The following is a 21280-nucleotide window of genomic DNA, read 5'->3' as shown; positions in this document are numbered from 1 at the left end:
CCATGGACCTAGCTGCCTCCTCCAGCTGCATCTACCGAGAGAGCGAGCAGAGGTACGTGCTGGATGCCCCTCGTCCTGCCTGCGGCCCGGCCGGAGACCATGCTGGACACTTCAACCTGGAATTTGTGCACCCAGACATTTGAGGTACACCCAGCCCTGTGAGAGCAGCCTGCATCAAATAGATATCCCTGGGGCTGAATTTTGTGGCAGCTTGTGGCAGTAATTCAGTGCAACACTGGGGAGTCAAGGTAGGGAGATACGTCCCTAGTTGATTTTTCTCCTGTAACATGCAAACAATTTAACAGTTCTAGCAGATTCTGATTTCAGAGCGACTGACAAGTATTTTCAATATATAGTTTCAAATTATTTTCTTCCCCAAATTTAATTTGAGCTAAACAATTCTTTAAGTGCTCTAAACTAAATTGTCCGTGGCACTGTCAGGTTGGCTTTAAGTATTGTCTTTCCCTCTTCTGATAGCTGGAACAGTTGTGCTTTTGTTTTACAATTAATATTTCGATGAAAGCTTGTAAGGTACTGTAGGCATAAATGTTTAATATCTTCCCTCAGTGTTTCTTTATTGCTGAGCTTGGTGATAAATTAGTAATTCAGACTGAAATGCAGATAAAACAGTAATGTGAACAGTTTAAATCTGCATTTTTCCAAAGCTCCTGTGGTCAAGATGACTGTGTTCTAGCAAGAGCATTGCTATTTAAAATTGTTTACCTCTACATTTCAGCTGAATGCTTCTGTACATGATAAATGAGGTAAATAAAGGTGCCTTTCGGGTCCCAATAACTGCACAGGAAACCTAATCATTCTCACTAACATAAAATAATTTAACAAATGGAACAGTGCTGTAGCAGCCTAATAAGAAATTTCTGAATACTGCACCACATATGGCCAAAGCCTCTTCAGGCATAATTCAAGCCTTTTTTTTTTTTCTTCCCTGTTTATAGTAGGTTTGTTTCATGTTTAATGTGGAATAAAACTTTGTGTGCAGCATCCCACATTTTGTTTTTTCAGAGTTTATTTAATTTTTGATCTGGACATAAAATATTATTTACCGTTCTCCCGTGGTAACTGGTACAACTTCACCTTCTGGGTGAAAAATGGTGGAATTTGTGGTATTGTTCCTCAGGAGTAGGCAGACTGCTGACTTTAGGTTCAGATTTTCATCTCTTTAGAGACACAACTACGATACTTAAGCCAAATAGAATGACGCCTTTAAAGGCAGATGTTAAAAGCCTCTGTCCCACTCTCTTTTTTCCTCCTCCTCTTTTTCTTCCTTCTCTGGCTCCCCCAGAAGTAAGTAATTTCTGAGCAGACGGAGATAATACTATTTAATAAGAGTAATCTTTGCACAACACTGATGGGATTTTGCTAGCCAAGACAGTGTCATTTGGCTTTGTATTTTTAAATGCTGTTATTCCTAACAGCATTACCATCTGAGGAAAAAGAAGTCAATCTGTTTCTTTGTTAGCGTAATCTGGGTTATCTCCTGTGGAGATGCATTTGTGAGCCTCTGGTCTGAGAGAATTTGTCTGGAATTTAACTGCCTCTGCAGCTTGCTTAAGTAGGATAAAAATTCTTGGGTTTTTGTCTAGAGTACACACTGGCAGAAAGCACCAAACAGAGATTTGATAAAACTTAAATTCCTCTCCGAAGCACAGTTTATTTGCAGGTTTTGTATATTTATCTGAAGAGTCAACTTGTGCCCTAATCCTACACTTTGATCTGCTTTGTAAGCTTTTCTGTCTTGTCTTGCAGATGTGAAGGTACCTCATGTAGCAATGCAAATAAAAATAGAGCTGAGAGGAGATGCAACTTTATTAGAGCCTTGGGGTCCCGAAGAAACGCTTATCCCAAAGTCTGCTGGTTAAAACAAACATAAGAACCATCTGTGAGAGTGTGTCTTGATTCCAGCTGTTTGAATCCAACCATTACTTGAAATCTATGGATACTAAAATCTCCTTGGCCTCATTACATCTTAATTGTAAAAGAGGCTGGATGTTGCTGGTGCGTTTTACACAACCTTCCCCAGAAGGCCGCTGGCAGCCGAGGAGATGAGCCGTCCGCGGCGGAAGGGTGGCCGTCGGATACGCCGTCCCCTCGCACTGCTCCGGCTTCCCATGAGCGTATGTACAGGCGCAGCTGCAACTGCTGGGTTCAGCTTCCTGGCTACGAGTGTGTTTAAAATCACTTTTGTGCCTTAAAAAAACCCAAGAGCTGTGTTTCATTAACACATTGTGGTGGAAGCACAGATGGTGCGTTTTAAAAACAAACCAGGAAACACTTTAAAATAAATGAGGAGCTGTTATTCTCTCCTTTGGTGCCTGTTGTAACCAAATGTTAATGGGGTTGGGCAGAGGCTGTGTACAGGCTAGATATTTCTGTCTTTGGTGTGATGGGAGCAAACAAAGACAAAGTGGGAATTAACCTAACTATATCTATCCGTCCCCAGCACAAATGCTCCCATCTTAGCGGAGAAGGAGTCTGAGCTTTCCTGATGAGCAGCTCTTCCAGGAGGGCAGAGCAGGGCAGCGGCTGTAAATCCTGACCGTGAGCAACACGGATGAACTGACCGTGCTACTGAAAAAGGATGCCCGGGAGTCCCTGGGTGGTTAGGCACGACAAAAATGTTTTGAGAAGGCCAAATTAGGAATATGCTGCCATTAGGGGGGCCCACAGTTCAGAATAGAGCCGATGGGTATGTTGACATTTTTCTGTCAAAGCCAAGCCTGTTCATGGAAAAATGGTTAGTTTCAGTGAATTTCCCACTTTGAAAAGGTTTTTTTTTTTAAATATGTTTTCAGTTCAAAGTGCATTTATAACTTGACATTTAAGTTATAATACAAAACAACCCTCCAGATTTTATTGAAAATAAAAATGCCAAAGCCACTCTAAGGTAGTTTTAAAACCATTGAAGCAAATTTTTTCAATAAGACCATTTCTTCTTTTCTTAGATTTTTTTTTTTTTCATTCAGTAGCATTTTTTAGACTTTGGACTTGTCAAATTGATGAGTATTGATTTTTATTTACTACTTAATTCTCAACATTTCTTTTCGAATGGCAGAGCAGTTTCTTTGAGCGCAGCTGCTCTCCCCCTGGCAGCGTCCAAACGGCAGCAAGCCCCACCGCGCTGGCACTGCTGGGTCCCTTCCTTCCAGTGTTGGGTGCAGGACGCTGCTGCTGGTGTGAATTCTGGAATCGGGGCACAGTGCAGGAGGGGGACAGCACTGAAATCTTGCCTGGTCACTCTTCTCTTAAAAATAGCTTCAGGGTAGGCACAATTCCCCTGCAGAGAGATCACAGGTAAGCTTTCCTAAACTGAAAAAAACCCAACCATTTGTTGAGACCCTATTGTAGCTACCTCACAGACAGCCTGTTGTCATTTGGCTGGGCAGTTAATAGCAAAAATAACAAGTGTATCTGTGTGGATTTCTGGCTTTGTATTTTTTTGCATTTCCCAGATAAAATGCTGTTTTGAATTAGCGTGAGCCTGAGTCTGGCTCTGTGCAGTTGTAATCCTGTGGCTCCAAATGAGATTGCTGCTGATTTCTGCCCGTGCGAATAAGCGTGGGTCGAGGCTGGTTCGCTTGATGGCTCACTCTGCAAAGGCAGCCTGGTAAGCAGACATCCAGGAGGAACTTTGTGTGCATCAAGAGACTTGGGGAACAAATCTGAGCTCCAAGGTGAGGTGTCAGTGGAAGGGAGAAGGTGGGGAGCTTGGTTTGGGTGGTGGTCCAAGAGCTGTTAGCACTAATTGTATGAAAACATGCCTTCCTCATTAGAGTCAACGTCTGAGTAGGTGAACAAACACGGAGCATGCCTGTTAACAGGCATTTTCTGATGGCTACTTTTGCTGCTGTACTGTTTTTCCTGCCCTTCTACACATGATGTTGACTTAAAGGTATTTGCTTTTCAGATGGAGCTCTTGCTGTTCATCGGTGCATTGTCATTGTGCCTTCTGTGTGCTCCTTTCCACAAGATGTCCCATACAACCTGGTAAAATTAAACTGCTGGGATTTCCTCCAGACTGTAAACAGTTTCTTTGAGTCGCGTTAGTTTGTTTGGAAAGTTGAAAAGCTGGAGTAATCAAAAATAATCATTTGTGTCAAAACTATTATGAATTATTAAAAGGAGCTACAGATAATTCCTCATTCTGAAAATGAGCACGTCTTATGTTATTGCTGCAGTAATTACCTAAAATACCTAATACTTAATTACTTCCAAGGTGTCAATCTTCATAACAGTTTATTAGAAAATTCTAATGGATGGAGCAGCTGCTTCTACAAGCGAATCTATTTGTGGCTGAACCTGACATTCTGCTCTAAATATTATTCCACCTTGATCAACATTATTTCTCCACATATATCTTGTTACAGCTGCAACAGATTGGGAAGGGAGGGTTTATCTAGCTGCAGTGGGAATTGCTCTGCTTGCTCATGGCTTCCAACTTCACACTGCTAGAGCAAGTAGAAATGTTTGCAAACAATTTATAATGAGGAAGAAGTTGGAGTGGTTCAGGACCCTCGTCTTGGTATTTCAGCTGTACAGATGTCTGGTTGAGAATTCAAAGGCTCCTCTTTGGGGAGTTCTCAGCTGTGTGAGACTGCTGGTGTGAGGGGACAATATTCGCCTGTCTCTGATGCAGAGAGAGCGTGGGCCTGAGGGATGAGGGGTATGGACAGGGCTGCTCTGTGTTGTGGTCTTACTGGTGGCAGGGCTGTTCCCCAGAGGTCCTGGCCAGGAGGAGGTGAGTTAGAGTACATCGTGTCTTTTTAGTTACGACTGCAGAGTCCCTGTTCATGCGTTATTGGTGTTGATTGCCAAAAGCATGCTTGGCGTTTTGAACAGGGAGCTTCAGTCTGGAGCGCTCACGAGTTCAGCCTATGTGCAGCTCGGTGGAAATAGCAACTAAAGTAGGACAGTATAGTCCAAAAGTCTAAAATCAATCTCTTGTTTTGTACAGAAAATGTTCAAAAAGCCTCAAAATAACAAATGCACCAACAGAAGCAACTTGAAAGCAATAGTTTCTAATAGTGAGCTCTACCTTAAGTTGATTAGTACTGATCTCTATAAAGCTGTGACTTGAAACCGTGTTGTGTTTCGGAGTTGCTGTTTTCTGGGCTTTTCTGCCTTTGAAAAATGTGCTGGATCGGGTATTACTAAGAACTCCAGGACTGTCCCTCCTTCATTTCATGTTTTCATGGCTTTGAAGCACAGGGATCTGAGTTTTATCCTACTTCTGCAGTTTCTTTGGAGCCAAGACTGTGTTACAATTTACTTCCTTAGACCTTGCACTGTCTTACGTAATGTCACATCAGTGACTGAGCCACTAATGTCCTCTGTCCTCTTCTGAGCTGTCCTTCAAGCACCCCTACACCTTGGGCAAGTGAAGATTGGATCCAGGTTTTGCTGTACTGCCTGGCTTTCACCGCGTCTGAGTTTGGGACAGCAACGGTCTTAGCACAGCCAGAGTGGTCTGCTTTGCCGTCAGTACAAAACAGAGTGATAAACAAACAGCCTAATGAGAAGGCCTTTTCTTATTTCTGGTAGTCTTCCATTAATTCTGAGAGTAAATAACAGGTGTCTTCAGACATAAGGTTTGTATTTTGAAAACCTCTGTTTTTCATTTAACACTGTGGATGCTTATCTGTATTGTCTTACTAAATCTTCAGAGCTGCTACACTGTATTATGCATGTCTTGCACTGTAGTTAGCAGATACTAATTTAACCAAGTGTTCTTCTAAAAAATGCATTGCAAATCTTGTTATAGCAGGTGCCTTGCAGGAACAAAATCTGAGTGGTGTCAGCAAACTGAGCTGGCTGCGCCCGTTTTTCTGTGTTAGCTAGCCCTTGTATTGGCAAAATGTAACTAAAGCAGCACAATAGTATCTCGTTGGAGGGAAGCTGTGGTGGTTTTTTTGTTAAATATGTGTCTGAAGTTCAGACTGGGTCACCCTGAGAAAGGAGCTGATAACAAGTGGTGGTGAGCAGTGAGCTTTAATTCAGCAGTAGCAGGTGAACGTTAGTAATCCCACTGACTTTTATGAGATGATTTGTATCAGTTATACATGCAAATAGTCAGGGTAGGGATATATGTGGAAGGAACAAGGTCTCAGGCATTAATTTCCATCTTTTTAAGAGAAATCCCACATCTCTGGGGATTACCTATGATAACTTGGGAAGATATCACAGGAGACAAAGCTTATGTAAGACTGTGACGCGAACACAGTCCACAGATTGGTATCAGACCATGCACTTGTGATGGCTACGTTAAAAATAACTTTGTTTTTGCGATGAATTCTGTGATGAGGGACCCAGACCCTTGGGCTTTTATCCTGACTGAAAACTGTAACTAGCAACTAGCAAGTGTTCATAGAAATGGCTGCTTACTAATAAGTGATCCTTCCGGCTCCTTGATGAGCAGAGGAAGTGTACAGCACGGGGAGGTCGGTGACAGCTGTCCTAGCCCCTCAAGCCAGATCCTGCAGCTTTGCCTTGGGGATGCCCCTGGGGCTGAGCACGCCTTGGGACCCCACCACAATGGCTGCCTTGGCAAGACCTGGCTGTTCTCCATGTCGCTGAGGGGTCGCTCGCTTGCCCGCTTGCCAAAAATGAGGTCTCAGCTGCCCATTTTGACATCTGCTTATCGATAGTTGCTATTACTTGTGTTTTCTGGCAGTTTCCTTCTCAAGCTGCGTCGTAGCTCTGACACCAGCGACCGTCAGGTGACTAACGTGGCCATGCTCTCTGTGCTGCCCATACCACTCTGCTTCCCTTCCTTGGTTTGAGTGGCTTGTGCCTCCGGTGCTGCACTTACATGCTAGATTCTTAGTCCTTTGTAATTTTTATGAACACCTATTGCTGTGGTACCAATGAAAAGATGAACAGTCATCAGCATTGATGTCCATGAAATTAGTAACCCAGAGGCAGGAGTACACCTAAAGTTCTCTCAGGCTGTTGACCACTACGTGTTTTTGTGTGTGTGTGTGTTGTTTTTTTTTTCTCCCTTGAATGACTTTGGCTGAATTAGTCTTTAAGATTGGTGTCAGAATGACATTTGTGACCTTCTCCTGGATTTTTCAGCAATTTGGCTGTTGTACAGACTGTGACTGCTCTTCAAAGCAGTCCAGGCAGGAGGAAAAATATGATCCCTCTGTCTGTAAAAAATGATTAGAAATGAAGATATGCCTTTTTAAATTGGTTCCCATTCTAAAGGATAAATCTGCAACTGAATTACCACCTAGCATCCTGATCTGCATGAAAAAGGTTTAGCTTCGTGGTGTGGTTTTTTTTTTTATATTGGAAAATATTAAAATAAGGAAGAAAATTAATTCAAAGCAAAGGGATATAAACATAGAAGCTTACAGCTTAGTCATAGCTTCCTAAAAGTTAAATAAAGAAAATGTATTGTGATGGTTCATTGGCTTGTATCTTATCTTGCAAAGGGTAGCTGCCATGAGCAGGGTAGTATCTTCTGCAGAAGATCCAGTTTATTCTCTCTGTTAGCCTGGATAATGAATATTCTTCAGAAGAGAATGCAAATATTTTTTCTTATTTCCTGTCTCTAAAATTGGGACAGAGTTTGTTTAAAAGGTAACAAAAGGATTAAAATGGGATGGAAAGCCTGCAATTATCTGTGATAAACAATCCATTATATTTTGGTTTGCGGGCTGCGAGTCTGTCGCTGAGATGTTCCTCATCTCATGTAATATTTTGTGCTACTGCATTGCTTTTCAATTATACAGCTCAAAGGAAAGTTTCCACTGACAAAAGCAGTGAAAGCAGATTGCTTTTAGTATTGAGTTTTGGGGTTTTTTCTTTCTTTTATAGGTCTCAAGTGTCTCTTCAAATACAAGTCCAAATGACAGGAGTCCAGGAGTTTGAAAGTTATTAGAAAGATATGGATATATGCAGCTAATGAAATATGCTGGCTTACAATATATCAAGACATGCAGAATATTGAGGAAAACTCAGCAATTTCAATATTTAATATAAGCTGGAGTTAAAGTGTTGTTTTTTTTTTTTGCAAATGCAGCATATGTTAATCTATTGCTGAGCACTCATCTAGCAGATTCAATTTCCACTCATAATTTTTCATTTATTAGTTTCTCTTTCATATAAACACAGCTGTGCGTTCTGATCTACGCTGTTGAGATCTGACACAGTGCACTATATGGGGAACCCAAGTGATTTATTGTGGAGAGACGGGGAGTAGATTGAGGGGACTGCAGAACGATCTCAGAATAAATATTGGTTCTGATTTAAATTCATCTTTGCAAAGTTTTTGACCCAGGCTTTCCACCGGTTGCTCATACTGAAGGTGGACCAGTACCTGTTGACTAGAGGGACAGTTTAGGCCGTGTTGCAGCTCAGGAATGACTAGCAGTTTCTGCTGGATTTGGCCCCGAGTATCTACGGTATGCGAATTCATTTGCAGAGCTGATATGTTGAGGAGGATCATATGATGCTGATAACAATCCAGCTGCTGCTCTGCCCTGGCTGGCAGCAACACACCTCTTAATTTGAGGTTTTCTGAGACTTGGGGGTTTGTAATCAAGAAGCTTGTAATTTTGAAGGCACAATGAGAAACAAATAATTATTTTATTTAAAATGTAATGCTGAGTCTGCCACTTGATGTGTGGCAGCTTGCTTTGGAGTGGTGGTTCATGTAAAATTGTAAAAAACAAAACAAAACAACGCGAAACAACAGAACAAGGCTCTCCCATCATCTCAGGTGGTTTCTTTGCTTCAAAGTATGTCTGGAAATCAATATGTATTTTATTTAAAATTTCACACTAGGCTACCTTCGTCAGGTGCAACAGCTGATTTCACAGAATCACAGAATGGTCAGGGTTGGAAGGGACCTCTGTGGGTCACCCAGTCCAACCCCCTGCCCAAGCAGGGTCACTCAGAGCAGGCTGCACAGCACCGCGTCCAGGCGGGTCTGGAATATCTCCAGAGAAGGAGACTCCACAGCCTCCCTGGGCAGCCTGGGCCAGGGCTCCGTCACCCTCAGAGGGAAGAAGTTCTTCCTCATGTTCAGCTGGAACTTCCTCTGCTTCAGTTTGTGCCTGTTGCCCCTTGTCCAGTCACTGGGCACCACTGAAAAGAGTCTGGTCCCCTCCTCCTGACACCCAAACTGCTTGCAAGCAGTTACTGCATGGCTGAGGAGGAAGGGCTTTGGAGTTTAAGCCAAAGCCTGTCTGAAGTTATTGAATAACTTTCCTTTCGCTTGCGTGCACTGTGGTTCGACCCCCCTGCGAATGGCTGTGTCCGCTATCAGGGACATGCCGCACAGAATAAAAATGTGTGTTGTAGGTGTGAGGGAAGCGAGTTCAGCCTTTTTCTCTTGGGTTTGTTACCCGTCTCCCTGCAGAGTACCTGTGCTCCGTTCTCATCTCACCAATGATTCCACCCACTGTCTTCACTCCGCTGTTTCCACTCTATTGTCTGGAGCGCAGCAAGACACACAGACTCATTTAACAGCTTGCACTATGACTTGACCCCTCCTCTTCCCACCAAGGGAATATTTTTCCCGTTGCTGCTAAATGCACTTTCATTCCTGGGTCTTGCTTGACATGTGAGCCCCATCCTTTCTGTGGTTGCTGCGAGGCAGGGAGCAGCAGCAATGGCCATCTAGGAGGCACGTAGCCGACTTGGCCCCTGCTGTTCTCACGCTGAGCGCTGCTCAGTGAACGAAGGCTTCTGGGGAGAGATGATGCAGTTTAACAGAAGAGCTGGTAGAACTGGGAAGAGGATTTGTGTCCTGATAAACTTGTCTTTTTTTCTTTGTTGTTAATTTATGTTGGTTGGTTTAATGAAATCCAATGCTTATCTACAAGCCTTCTCTTGACTGCATCCTTTGGCTTTCATGGCCAAATGTTGCAGTGATAGTATTTTTTTAAAGCTATGGAGAATCATTAGAGTATGGTATATCTATTACCTGGCTATTGTGAAAGCTCTCTCACTTGTGAGCCCTGTTCTCCAGCAAACTATCCACACTCGGCTAACGGGGCGTTCCAGCCCTGTGCTGTTTTGAGATCATACCGTGATGTTGAGGGAAGGACTGTATCTCAAATAAATAAATAGCGCTACATACAGTACTTGCCTGTGTCCTCTGGGGTTTGGCCTTTGAGTCGCAGGCAGTGATGTTCTGCAGAGCAAAAGGAGGGTCTGTGGGTGCTGCTGGGCCACAGCTGCTCGGGCGTGCAGCCATGGTGAGGGGGTTCCTCACATGGCAAAGCCCTGGGGTGCCTTCCCACAGGGACCACGGCTCATGCAGATTCAAAGGTCTGCTCTGGTGAGAGGGCCGCTTTGGCTTGCTGAATGTCTGGAAGGTGTATCTGGCTCGGGGAAGGCCGGGGCTGTGAGTCATTGGAGGCTGGAAGAGTGTTCAGGGTAAGCATTGCTTGATGCTTGCCTTGCTCTTGTGTAGGTATTTCTAGGCATTTGGTGCTGACAGTTATTGGAAATGGGACAGTTGGTTACCTAAGTCTTTGGGCTGATCCAGTACGTCACTTCTGTGTTCATAAATAATTGGCATGCTAAACAGTGCTGTTAATTGCACTGCAACTTGCAATGATTAATTCAAATTACTATTTGTTATTTCTGTAGCATGTTAAATGTACTAGAAACAATATCTGGTAGATGCTAAGCATTAGGATATGGTTGCAGTAAGAGACAACTACTGATTTTGTCTCTTCTGTGCAGTGGTGGGTATTTTAGCCTATGTGTCTTGGGATGTTTGCCTGTGCAACGTGATGCAAAGTTTGCTGGATGCTGGGTCCTCCACTGCTTGTAAATCACTGTATTTTCTGACTGGTGGAGCTTCGCTGGTTTGATCTCTGTTTAAATCTGACCTCTGGGCTTTGGATGGCTGCTCACAGCACTGTTGTTACCAGCGTCGCTAACGAGTCACCTTTTCTTTGGAGGGGCAGGCTAAGAGGGAGGGATTCCCCTTCCTCAGAGATGGCTGGTGGTGGGAAGAAGCTCTGCCAGGTGCCACAGTAGACCAGATACGGATAAGCCAAGCTTCATTCTTTTTCACTTCTCATGCAATCATTTGCGTGGGAAACGCAGGTGTCAGCCTCAAAATGGGAATTCCACAGTGAGGTGCTTGGTAGATTTTACCTATTACAGTTACACTTAGTTCACTTTTTTAATAACAGTGCTGGGAAGGTCAGGTGTGGATTTTTGAGCAAGCAATGGCAGGGAAAGCATGGCTGTATCAGCTGCATTACAGTAAACATGGGGTAAATTACTACTTCAGGGCTTTAAATGACTTTCTGTTTACTCCAGGATCAGCATATGCATGATGACTCCTGCAGAGAAGCTGATGTGCTGGAAGTACGTGCTTTGCAGTAGCTAACAATAACTTATTTGTGTACCTATTCCTGATCATTTTCATTTTTAAAGATAATCTTTAATGAGTCTCTGGTGGCCCGGGTAGGGGCTCCTGACTTCCTCCCAGGTCGAGTGTGAGCTGGAAGTTTCCTGGGGCGTTGCAGGCGGTTTCTGGGGCAGCGCCCGTATTTAGCTGTGCGCTGACGTGCCAAGGATGGTGCTTCGCAGCAGAATGGAGTGAGCAGGAGAGGGAGTTGATTAGGCAGATACAACTTTCAGGCAGCTTATTTTAGCTGATAATTTGAAGACCCTTAACAAGCAGTCTATAAGCAAATTTTTAGTCCTCACGGAGATGTTTTATTTCTCTTTTACTTCCTCTGGCAATCTTGTCTGAATTAATATATAGCTGAATAGTTGCTGACTGTGGCCACGTAGACATTGCTTACAATATAATACTTGGCCTTTGGGTAGACCTGCAGCAATTTTTAAACATTAGTTTGGTGATGGGGTAGTGATACACATAGTTACAACTCTTCACTTACAGGGAACATCTGATTTAAGCAGAATTAAAAGGGTGGATAGGGTAAGGAATGTTTTCCAATCCAGTCTTGCTGAACAGACAATTAGCAAGATCATTAAACTGCCTCATTATTACCATGATAATTACAGGATTAACACACTTCAATATCTCTAATTTGTTTTGTAATATAAGCAAGATGGGGAGATGATTCTGCTATGTTTGAGACTTCTGGACAACTAGCATCAGAAGTAAGGGCTTCTTGGGAGTTAAAGAACACAGGAGGTGAGATGGCTGGAGGAGGGGGCCGTGTGGGGCAGCCGGAGCTGCTGGCCCCCGAGGAACGCCAAAGGCAGTCCTTAGGTTTGGGATTAAATATAGTTAGTGTGCTTGATGCTGTTTTGGGTCGGGAGGAGACTTCAGATGAGTTCGCTGTGGGCAAATCACTGCATCAGGGGAGAACATCACCCTGCATAGCAAATTTTTATAGCTTCAGTGACAAAGTTGAAGAAATGCGTGGCCTTGAGTAACTTAGTGAAGCTTTGGCCAAGTCAGGTCACTGATTGTACCAGAAAATCAGGGGCTACAGCTCTTGCAGTGTCTGTGGGAGCCGACACTTCTGTGCCCCACATCCTGCAGCTGGAGCTGATTGCTGCAGGGGGGAGCACGCTGCAAATACTGTAGCTGCGCGTGCCCCGTAGAGGGTTGGGGGCTGCAGGCTGTAGGGCTGGCACCTTTTCAGACTGCTAGGCGTGCTCCTCAAAAAAAAAAAAAAAAAAAAAAAAGGCCTATTTCCACCTTCCCTTACTTCTGCAGCAAAAATAAAGGGAGGCTGACAACAACACTTCTCTCTTATACCCTGCACAATAGCTGAAGTCTGTTCATAGAGTGCAGTGGGACGCACAGTAGCGTGTCAGGACGAGCTCGGGTGTCCTAGTGAGGGAAGAAGGCTGTTGTGCCTGGGGCTGGTGGCACCTGGTAGAAACGCAAACACTGGCGTGTCAGGATTTCCATTGAAGAACTCTCTTCTTGTGTTTGGTCAGAAAGATGCCGCAGGCTGGTGCAGGCACATTCCCAGCCAGCCGTTCAGTCAAGCTTCAGGCTGCCACACTGCTGCATTCAGCCAATACGGCAGCGATTGTGGGGCCAGACAGGCATCGTTTCAAACCATCAGGAAGTTAGTGTGGCTCACAGGGAGTCTGGGATAAATATCTCAGAGGTAGGAGGCACACCATCACCAGTGAGGTGGCAAACCTTTCAGGAGCATGTTACTCCTCATGCTGCCCAGGAGATGTGAGTCAGGGCAATAACGCAGGGAGCTGGGTTGAGGAGTGGATTGAACATCACCATATCATGTTGGTATCCGCTGGGTACCTCATTTTTAAGAGAGAGGAGGTGGCTTGAGGCTCACGAGAGAAAGGTATCCAAATAAGAGCTTGCTGTGGTGTGTGGATGTTCTGCCAATGAATTCAAAGGAAAACTTCCATATTTTATATGTTCGTTAATTAATCTGCCAGAAGGGAAAAAGGAAAATAGCTAGTCTGTGTAACTGGCTAGCAGGAGTCACTAATACTTTGATATTTCAGAGTAACTGTGGTGGCTCTGTATAGTGCAGAAAAGCACCGTCCATGAGGCCAACCTAGTAGGAATTTGCCTGAGAATCCCCTTAGCGATCAAAATAGGCCAAGGAATAGGAAGCTGTGTATGCAACTAAACAGAATCATACATATCAAATAGACAGAAAAAAGCTACATATGCTAATACGTGAGGTGTGTGTGAGCTCCGAAGATCATTTACTCCAGAGATAACGTAGTGGGTGCCGAGTTTGATCAGGATATCAAAGGTACGCTAGGACCTGTCAAGTGTGCCTCCTCCATGTTCTTCTGAAAATTTTAACATGAAAAGACAAGGCAGAAACAGGCCTGACATTATTAATAATGACAAGATCCTTCCGCAGCACTCCTTGCTTATTTTCCCTTAATGAGCTTTGGAGGGACAGATTCTCTGCTGAGGTGCTGTCGCTGCCACGGCTCGTTGCGATGCCAAGAGGTGAGGCTGGTCCCTGCCTGTTCCGTGTACCCTCAGGCTCATTCGCGGTGGGACAGAGCCCGGGTGGCTGTTTGCTGGGGGCACGGAACCCCAAGTGCAAGCTCCAGTTTGTCAGCAAACACCCATTATCGCCTGTCAGAACAGAAAGAAATTCAGGCCTGTTAATGTGAGTTCAAACAGTCTGGCGGAATTGGGAATGTTGGGAGAGAGAGTGCAGGGAAGCAGCTGAAAGTTCAAAATGGTTTCTCCTGAAATGAAACTATTCACAGCAATAATTGCAAGGCAGGACAATAATCCTATTGGGACATAACCTGACTTTATTTGGGCCAAAATGAAGCCCTGCAAAGGTCGATGTTCTGTGCCGTGGGCTGATTTCTGTATTGCAGCTCTCAGGGCTTTCAGCCATATGGTCAGAACTGGATTGCGGCGCGAGGCGGTTGGAAACTTCCCACAAGAGACTGTGTCAAAACATAGCATGATGAGTAGGGCCTGTGACGGGCTGAGTATGACAGGAGAAGCCTGGTATGGTCTCAGCTTGACGAGGAAAAATACTGTTCTTGGCTGTGGATGTGAAGGTTAATTTATTGTGTCCGTAGAATGAAAAGGAGCCTGGTCAGAGAGGGAAGGGTATTTCTCAGGGCAGTTCTCTAGGATCGTTGCATGTTGGGAAATAGCTCTTGCAAAACCTGTTACTCCTCTCGCTAGGCAGATCAGGTTGTGACTGCACCGTTCTGGCAGCCTCCCTCTCTGATGCTGCTCGCCGCGACTGCAGGCTGTACTAGCTGTAACGCGATCATTACAACTCAGACTTGACAACAGCGACAGCAACTAATGTGTCATTTGACTGGGAGAAGGGGCATCTCGCTTGGGTTTGGTCTGGTTTTTTTTTTTTTTTAGACAAGGCAGGACTAGAAGTTCAGTTGCTTGATGGCACAGAGGAGTGCTTTTGTTCTGAGAGCGCCATGGCAGTGCGGAGCTGCAGTGCGTTTACTGAGCGCTGAATAAAACATTTCTCCCTCCCCTTCCCCTGTGTTGCCTGCTAAGAAACGCAAACCTATCAAAATCAGCAATTAGTAGTGAGAGAGACTGGTAGCAAAAACATGGGTTTTCCCTTCCTGATTATTCTGGCATAGTTTTAGTTATGTATTCATTATTTTCTAAATCATTATGCTACTTTGATAGAACTGCCAGATGAAGGAGGAGGCAAAGCCCTGCTGCATCAACTTCCATCTTCTATTGTGCGTTGTGACTCTGGTGTTTTGCTGTTTTATCGTTCCCTTTGTGCTTACGGCTAAGTATTCCTGGATTATTATTTAGCTGGAGCTGCGATTGCAAAGTTTATCTGCAAATGGAACAAAGCAGTCAATCATACCCATTTGTGTATGCACAGCTGCTAGATCTTTTACCTCTATAGTTTATGAATCTGGAGCTTGACTTGAATCCCCATTTTCTTCTCTTGCTATTATTTATTACAGTGATTTATTGTCTGGTTTCCGTTTATATCTAGTTTCATACAAGAGCTCTGTTATATTTAGCCTGGTTAGAGGACAGTTGTTGGGTGCATGGGTCCAGTTTTGTGGAGATATGTCCACCGATTTCGGTTGAAGATGGGTCAGGCCAGTTATGCATGAGGCTGTGACTAAATTTTTACAGCCTTTCATGCAGGAGAAGCATATGTGCACAAAAATGTGGCTGAAATTCATCTGTGTTGTATGCTTCTGTTAGACGGAAAAGTGGTAAATGGACAAAGCTGCTTCTTCCTCTGAAGGCCAAAGCAACATCTCCAAGGCTTTCTTCAGGAAGAATAAAGTTGTTTTGCACAAACCATGGTGAACCAGAAGCCCAGGAGTCAGGGGCTGCTGTGGCAACGTTCTGGAAAGGAAAAAAGCAAATTTCTTCTGTCCTGCTCTGCTCCCCTGTTTCATTTCCTGAATCAAGAAAGAAAATAAATATGTCTGAACTAGAGGGGGGAAAAAAATCCCTGTAAAATGTCATCTGGCGTAGAATCCAAGAAGTTCTGGAAAACTGAGAGATAGTAAAAGGAAATATTCACAGGTTTCCAAGTATATTTTTAACTGGCTGAACTGACCTCAAATATTTCACTCTACCCAAGCTGCTTTTCCATTAGGTGGCCTGGCTCTGAGCCTCAACACGGCTCTGAGCAGCAGCTCTTGGCCCGTTCCGTTGCCCCTTTTGCTGGAAGCTTGCTTCCCTGCTCCCAGCAGCGAGTCCCTCCTGCTTCCGTCGCCACTAGCAGAGACGTTAAATCTAAAAAAGACAAACTCCTTTTGAGAAGGATTGACCCCTCTCTTACTGCTGCACAGACTGGCATCTTACTAATTTTAATGTGGGATAGGGCAGGAGATAAACAGTTTAACAAATAGCCCGAGGTCCTGTTCTCCATGACGGAAACCAGCCCAGCAGAGGTGCTGATGCGGGGACGTCATCCCCTGCGATCCCAGTGGGACAATCTGGGGGGTTTTGTGAAGCCTTCGGTTGTGCCCGGTGTAAGCCGGCGTTTGTGGGGTGCTTGCTGGCTGTTTGCAGCTGCAGAGGTGTGAAGGTGCAGAACCAGCGTGGGAGGGTGGTGGGCTCCCAGACAGGCGGCAGGGAGGTGGGGGCTGTGGGGCTGAGCCCCCACTCGACTTGTCCCTGAAGACAGTGGCTGTCCTGCCCGCCTGTACATGGAATAAACCCCCCAAAGCAGAAACGGTTCCCCCTTTCGCATAAGAAATTTAGATCTTGTTTGTTTGGTTGGTTTTGGGTTTGTTTTTTGTTGTGTTGTTTGTTTGCTTGTTTTTTCCAAATGAAAGTGAAGCTAAAACTTGAATACCCGAAATCCTCTGCCAAGCATCTTGGTTTTATTTCAGGTTGGCAATGCAGGTGAAATCTGTGGTAGCAGCCTACCCTAAATAGCATTTTTGCTTTAGCCCAGGGGCTCTGGCTTTTTTCATGTCTAATATTTGAGCAGCAGATGGAGCAAAGGACCAGGTAAATACTTGCTGGATCAACGTGCCTAGAGGAGGTGGAAGGACAGGAGAGAGAGGGGAAAGTACAGCTGCTGCTGCAGAGCCCCTTCTAGCAAAGGGAACAAGGAGAATGGGTGCTGTGGCAGAGGGGTGCGAGGTGCCGTGGGGCCATGTACCAGGGGCACCTTTCCTTGACCTGCTCCAGCAAAGTCTAGCCAGGTGCTGTGAAAGGGTGACATTTGTACAATCTTTTGGGCACTGGGAGGTTAAAGGGCAATGGACTGATATTGCCTCCACCCTGGCTGCAAGAAATTAAATGAATAGTGCCTATTGCTTGGAAGAAGTATGTATTTTAGCTTCCCAAGCTCCAGTAGCTGGACTCAGATGAAAAACTGTCAATTTCTGTTAAAAAATAAATCCTACTTCAGAAAGGCTGGGAAATAGAAACTTTCAAGGTCCAAAAACTAAGGTGGAAAATGAAAGAACTCAAACTTTTTTTTTTTTTTTGAAGCTAGTGGTTTTAGAGCCTGACACAAGACTTCCAAGTGATTCAATTTGGGAAGCTGGGGTGGGGTTGTTGGCATAGCATTGGAATAGGTTCCCTAGGTAGGGAGTCTGCATGCTGAAGGATTTTTTTTTATTTTTTTTTAGGAGAATAATTTAAGCAAGAATGAGCCAGGAATCATTATGTTCTAGTTGGTTCTGGGTTAAGGATGGGGGTTTAGACATGACTGATTTCTCGTGTATCCTTCCAGCCTTACCGCCTCTTGAGTCCCTCCTGATTTGAAGCAACTTCTCTGTGCTGAGATCTTCTGCAGAAGGCAAGAAGTATTGCTTTGATTTTCAGGTATGTTTCTAATGATTTACATAATTCAGATGTAAACTTTTACTCAAAATGAGACAGAAAACAATTGCTGATATATTGAAGGGCCAGTCTGGCCTTTCATTTTATATGCACACTCTTGCTCATTAGATGACTAAGCAGTGTGAAAGTTTATGATTTATTTAGGATAATGAGTCTGAAATAAATGTGAAATTTCTCTGAGCCTACACAAATACTGGCTGCCAGCTGTTTTAAAAAAAATCCATGACATACTTCCAAACAACTGCAAAACTATATATTTTCAAACTATTTCCTAAACAGTGATGACTTTGGTGACTTATTGGTTCATATCACACTTACTGTGTTATCACAATAAGTATTTTTTTCTAAGCACCTAGATATTTCTGTTGTAGACCTGATTGCAATTCTGTTTCAACCCATTTACATTCCTATTAAGTTTGGCTGAAAGGTGTCACATTTTTCGCTTTGCTTGGATTCAGTGCTGACAGTTACGCCAACGAATTGAAGCAGCTATTCCATCTGCAGTCGGACACTCATGATATCATTCCCTGCTAGTCAATAAATTAAAAATGCTAAAATCTCTGCTTTTCTTTTGCCTGATGCCTGTACTCTGGTGATGTTTATTGCCATCTCCTACCGGAAGATTGGATGGTGGTTTGCGTTTGAGAACTCTCCTAATGCATTGGAAAGGTAGATAAGTAATTTTCTCCTTAATATTGCAGATGTAGAACCAGACCGAAAAGATAAATTCTAACAGAAATGTGGGTATGGAGGGTTCTTATGGATCTTGTCTTCTCAGAAAGCTAGTGTGTCACATTCATGTCTGTGCTAAGTCCTTGCCTTCGGGGCCTGATATATTGATTAAAAGGCCAGCCTAACCCTTACTGCGTATATCCCCTAATGCTCATCCTTCATATGTGACAGTTTTCTCTTAAATCTTGTGTTGAGTTGTAAGACAATGAAATTGCCCTTAACCTTTTCCTGGCTGTTGTAATCATATCAGGGCTCCTATTTATGGGTTTGATTTGATCTGCCCATCAAATGATGAAGTTAATCATGAAAAGGGGAAGAGTTCTCAACATTCATTCTGTTGTCAGATCTGCTTTGACAGTGAGTTCATCCATTTTTAATGTGGCTGATTTGCTTGTTGAGTGTCATCAAATGCTATCAGACCAATTCATGACGTCCTGTGAATTTAGCCCTTTTCATTTTCATTAGTTATAGCCTCTTTACAAATCATTTATTAGTGGATGAGATTATTTGTAGAAACCTATTTAAGGCAGTGAGTTGACGAATAAAGGATTTCCTTGGACTATTCATAAGATATTAGTACTGGTACTGTGATCCTGCTAGCAGGCCACTAGACTGCTCTGCCTGGTATCATGGGACTTGATTCTTCAGCAGGATCATGATTTAAAAAAAAAAAAAAGAAAATTATTTTTTAAGGGGGGGAAAAAAAAAGGTGAATTTTAGTGAGACTGTGCCATGATGCTTATGAAACAGCTGTTCCTCCATGGCAGCTGTCTATCACTGTAAATATAAGGGTTGCATTTATGTTGTGCCCCTCTTTGGTCACCATGTCTCACCATGCGGTGCAGAGCGCATGGTGCCCGGCGCGGGTACCCTCGCTGTCCTGGCTGTGTAGCCCCACTGCAGCACCCTCGTCCTGATGCAGTAGCTGCATCTGTGCGTCCCTCCGTTTGTCTGCACTTTCCTGCTTAGTGATAATAGGTGCTGATGAGCTGCAGAGTCTCTGATCTGTGCATAATATGGCCTTGTTTTCATTCAAATGTGTCTGAAGAACAACTATTCCCCAGACATCTATGTGCATACGAATCTCCTTGTGGAAATGTTTGCAGGTTGCAGATAAAACAGGGAGATAAGACAGTCAGACTGAACCATCTGAATTCAAATGAACGTGAAGAGGTTGTATATTTTAGGGTCTTGTCCTCTGTCCGGTCATCTTTGCACTGCTCTCTGTGGGAAGGGGTGGACTTTCAAAGAAGCTGCCCAGCTGATGTTAAGCCCTAGTGAAATGTGAGACCTGTTTAGGAGAGTAACTGTGTCTTTGAAGAAAGCCTGCTTAAGAAGCAGCCTTCTATTTTTTTTCCCAGTGGAAAATTCTTCCATTTTTCTTTCCCCAGCAGAGACTTTGGTGTCCCACCTAGGCTGGCCAGCAGGGACAGGTCGTTAGAAGACTGAGAGACCTAAAGGAGCAGGCAGTGGGTTTGAAGCCAGCAAGAGTTAATTTCCAGTTCTTATGTTTTGGTACCAAATCCCTGTTATAAATTTGCCCATGGATTGTAAATTAGTAGCTGCACCTGCCACAAGAAAAAAAGCTATTCCTGCCCCCATGCTGCTTTGAAAAGGAAATAGCACTGGAGAGTAAATATGACACAGCTGAAGGACAACAATTTCTCAGCCTTTCTGGTGGGCAGATTTCATTAACTTTCTGAAGTACGTCATGGATGCTCCTACGTGAAGCTAGTGATTGTATTAGGAATTCTTGCGCGGGTCAAAAAATACCATACATAGCCATTGTGTTGTAGGAAGTGTGGGCAAAGGCAGGGGGAAAGGATGAATGAGGGCTGGCATTTTGTTCCTGTCCTGGGCTGGCTGGACCTTTCATAAACCTCCAGGCTGACAGATATTTGGGGGTGAGAGTTCCTGGAAAAGGGTTGGTTTATTTTCTGTTCCTACCTGCAAGTCCCTCGCACAAGCCATGCTGGGGCTGGCTTTCTGTCAGCATGAGCTAATGAAGCTTCTTGGAAGTTCGGGATCTCCCTTGGTTGTTTAGACAAGGACATTGGAGAGAGCAAAATCTGCCTAAGGACGCCCTTGTCTCTCGTAGGTGTTTATAGGAGTATTATTCCCACTATGTCATTGCATGCACTGGGTTGATTGCTTCAGATGTCTGGATGCTGTAATAAAATGTGCAGCATTTCATTCTGTTGCTTGGCACATTTTCTTTAAAGAAGACTCAGAGTTAATTTCCCAGTGTCATTGGGGGCCATAAATGATATGGAATGTGTCAGAAATAATTAAGAGAAATGATGGTGAACGCTACAACCTCAGAAATAGAGATTATTTGCAAATAACTTTCGGCTAAATTCATGAGTATCTCCCTCAGCAATGAGAATTTGTTGTAAGTGGACGAGCTGTCATTTGGCTTTCTTAGCAGTGCTTGCTATTCCCTTCTCTTTAGTGTTGTGTGGAATCGAGAGCAATTTCACATGATTCTTTTGAAGGAACAGGAGGAACCTCCAGAAATCTTACCTTCCAAAACAATTTACTGTTCATTCCCAGCTAATAATTGCCAAAACTCAGCATGTGGCCAGAATACTAGAGAATGTTGAGTTTTGTTTGTACTCGGGCAAAGCCACTTCCCTGTTTACCTAAATGACAAGATTTTCTTGTTGGTTTTGTGCAAGGTCGAATCTGAAGCCCTAAAGGCAGTGCTGGTGGGACTAGAAAGTGCTGCTGCTGCAGCCTCAGCAGGAGAGTGGTCTGGTCTGCTCCCCTCCTCTGAGCCAGCCTCCGAACTGAGCA

General features: G+C 44.0%; 1 protein-coding gene across 1 annotated transcript in view; it reads left to right on the top strand.

The window, feature by feature from the left end:
- The first annotated feature begins 3027 nt into the window (after positions 1-3027).
- Positions 3028-21280, top strand: part of TENM1 (teneurin transmembrane protein 1) — a 1260898-nt gene continuing 1242645 nt past the window's right edge. The window contains exons 1-3 of the mRNA XM_075435330.1: positions 3028-3692; positions 3926-4005; positions 17643-17734. The gene's annotated coding sequence lies outside the window, so the exon portion shown is untranslated. The remainder of the gene's footprint in view (positions 3693-3925; positions 4006-17642; positions 17735-21280) is intronic.

The sequence above is a fragment of the Opisthocomus hoazin genome, chromosome 14, assembly GCF_030867145.1.
Source record: "Opisthocomus hoazin isolate bOpiHoa1 chromosome 14, bOpiHoa1.hap1, whole genome shotgun sequence".
Taxonomy (NCBI): domain Eukaryota; kingdom Metazoa; phylum Chordata; class Aves; order Opisthocomiformes; family Opisthocomidae; genus Opisthocomus; species Opisthocomus hoazin.
This window is presented reverse-complemented; position numbering and strand designations above follow the sequence as displayed.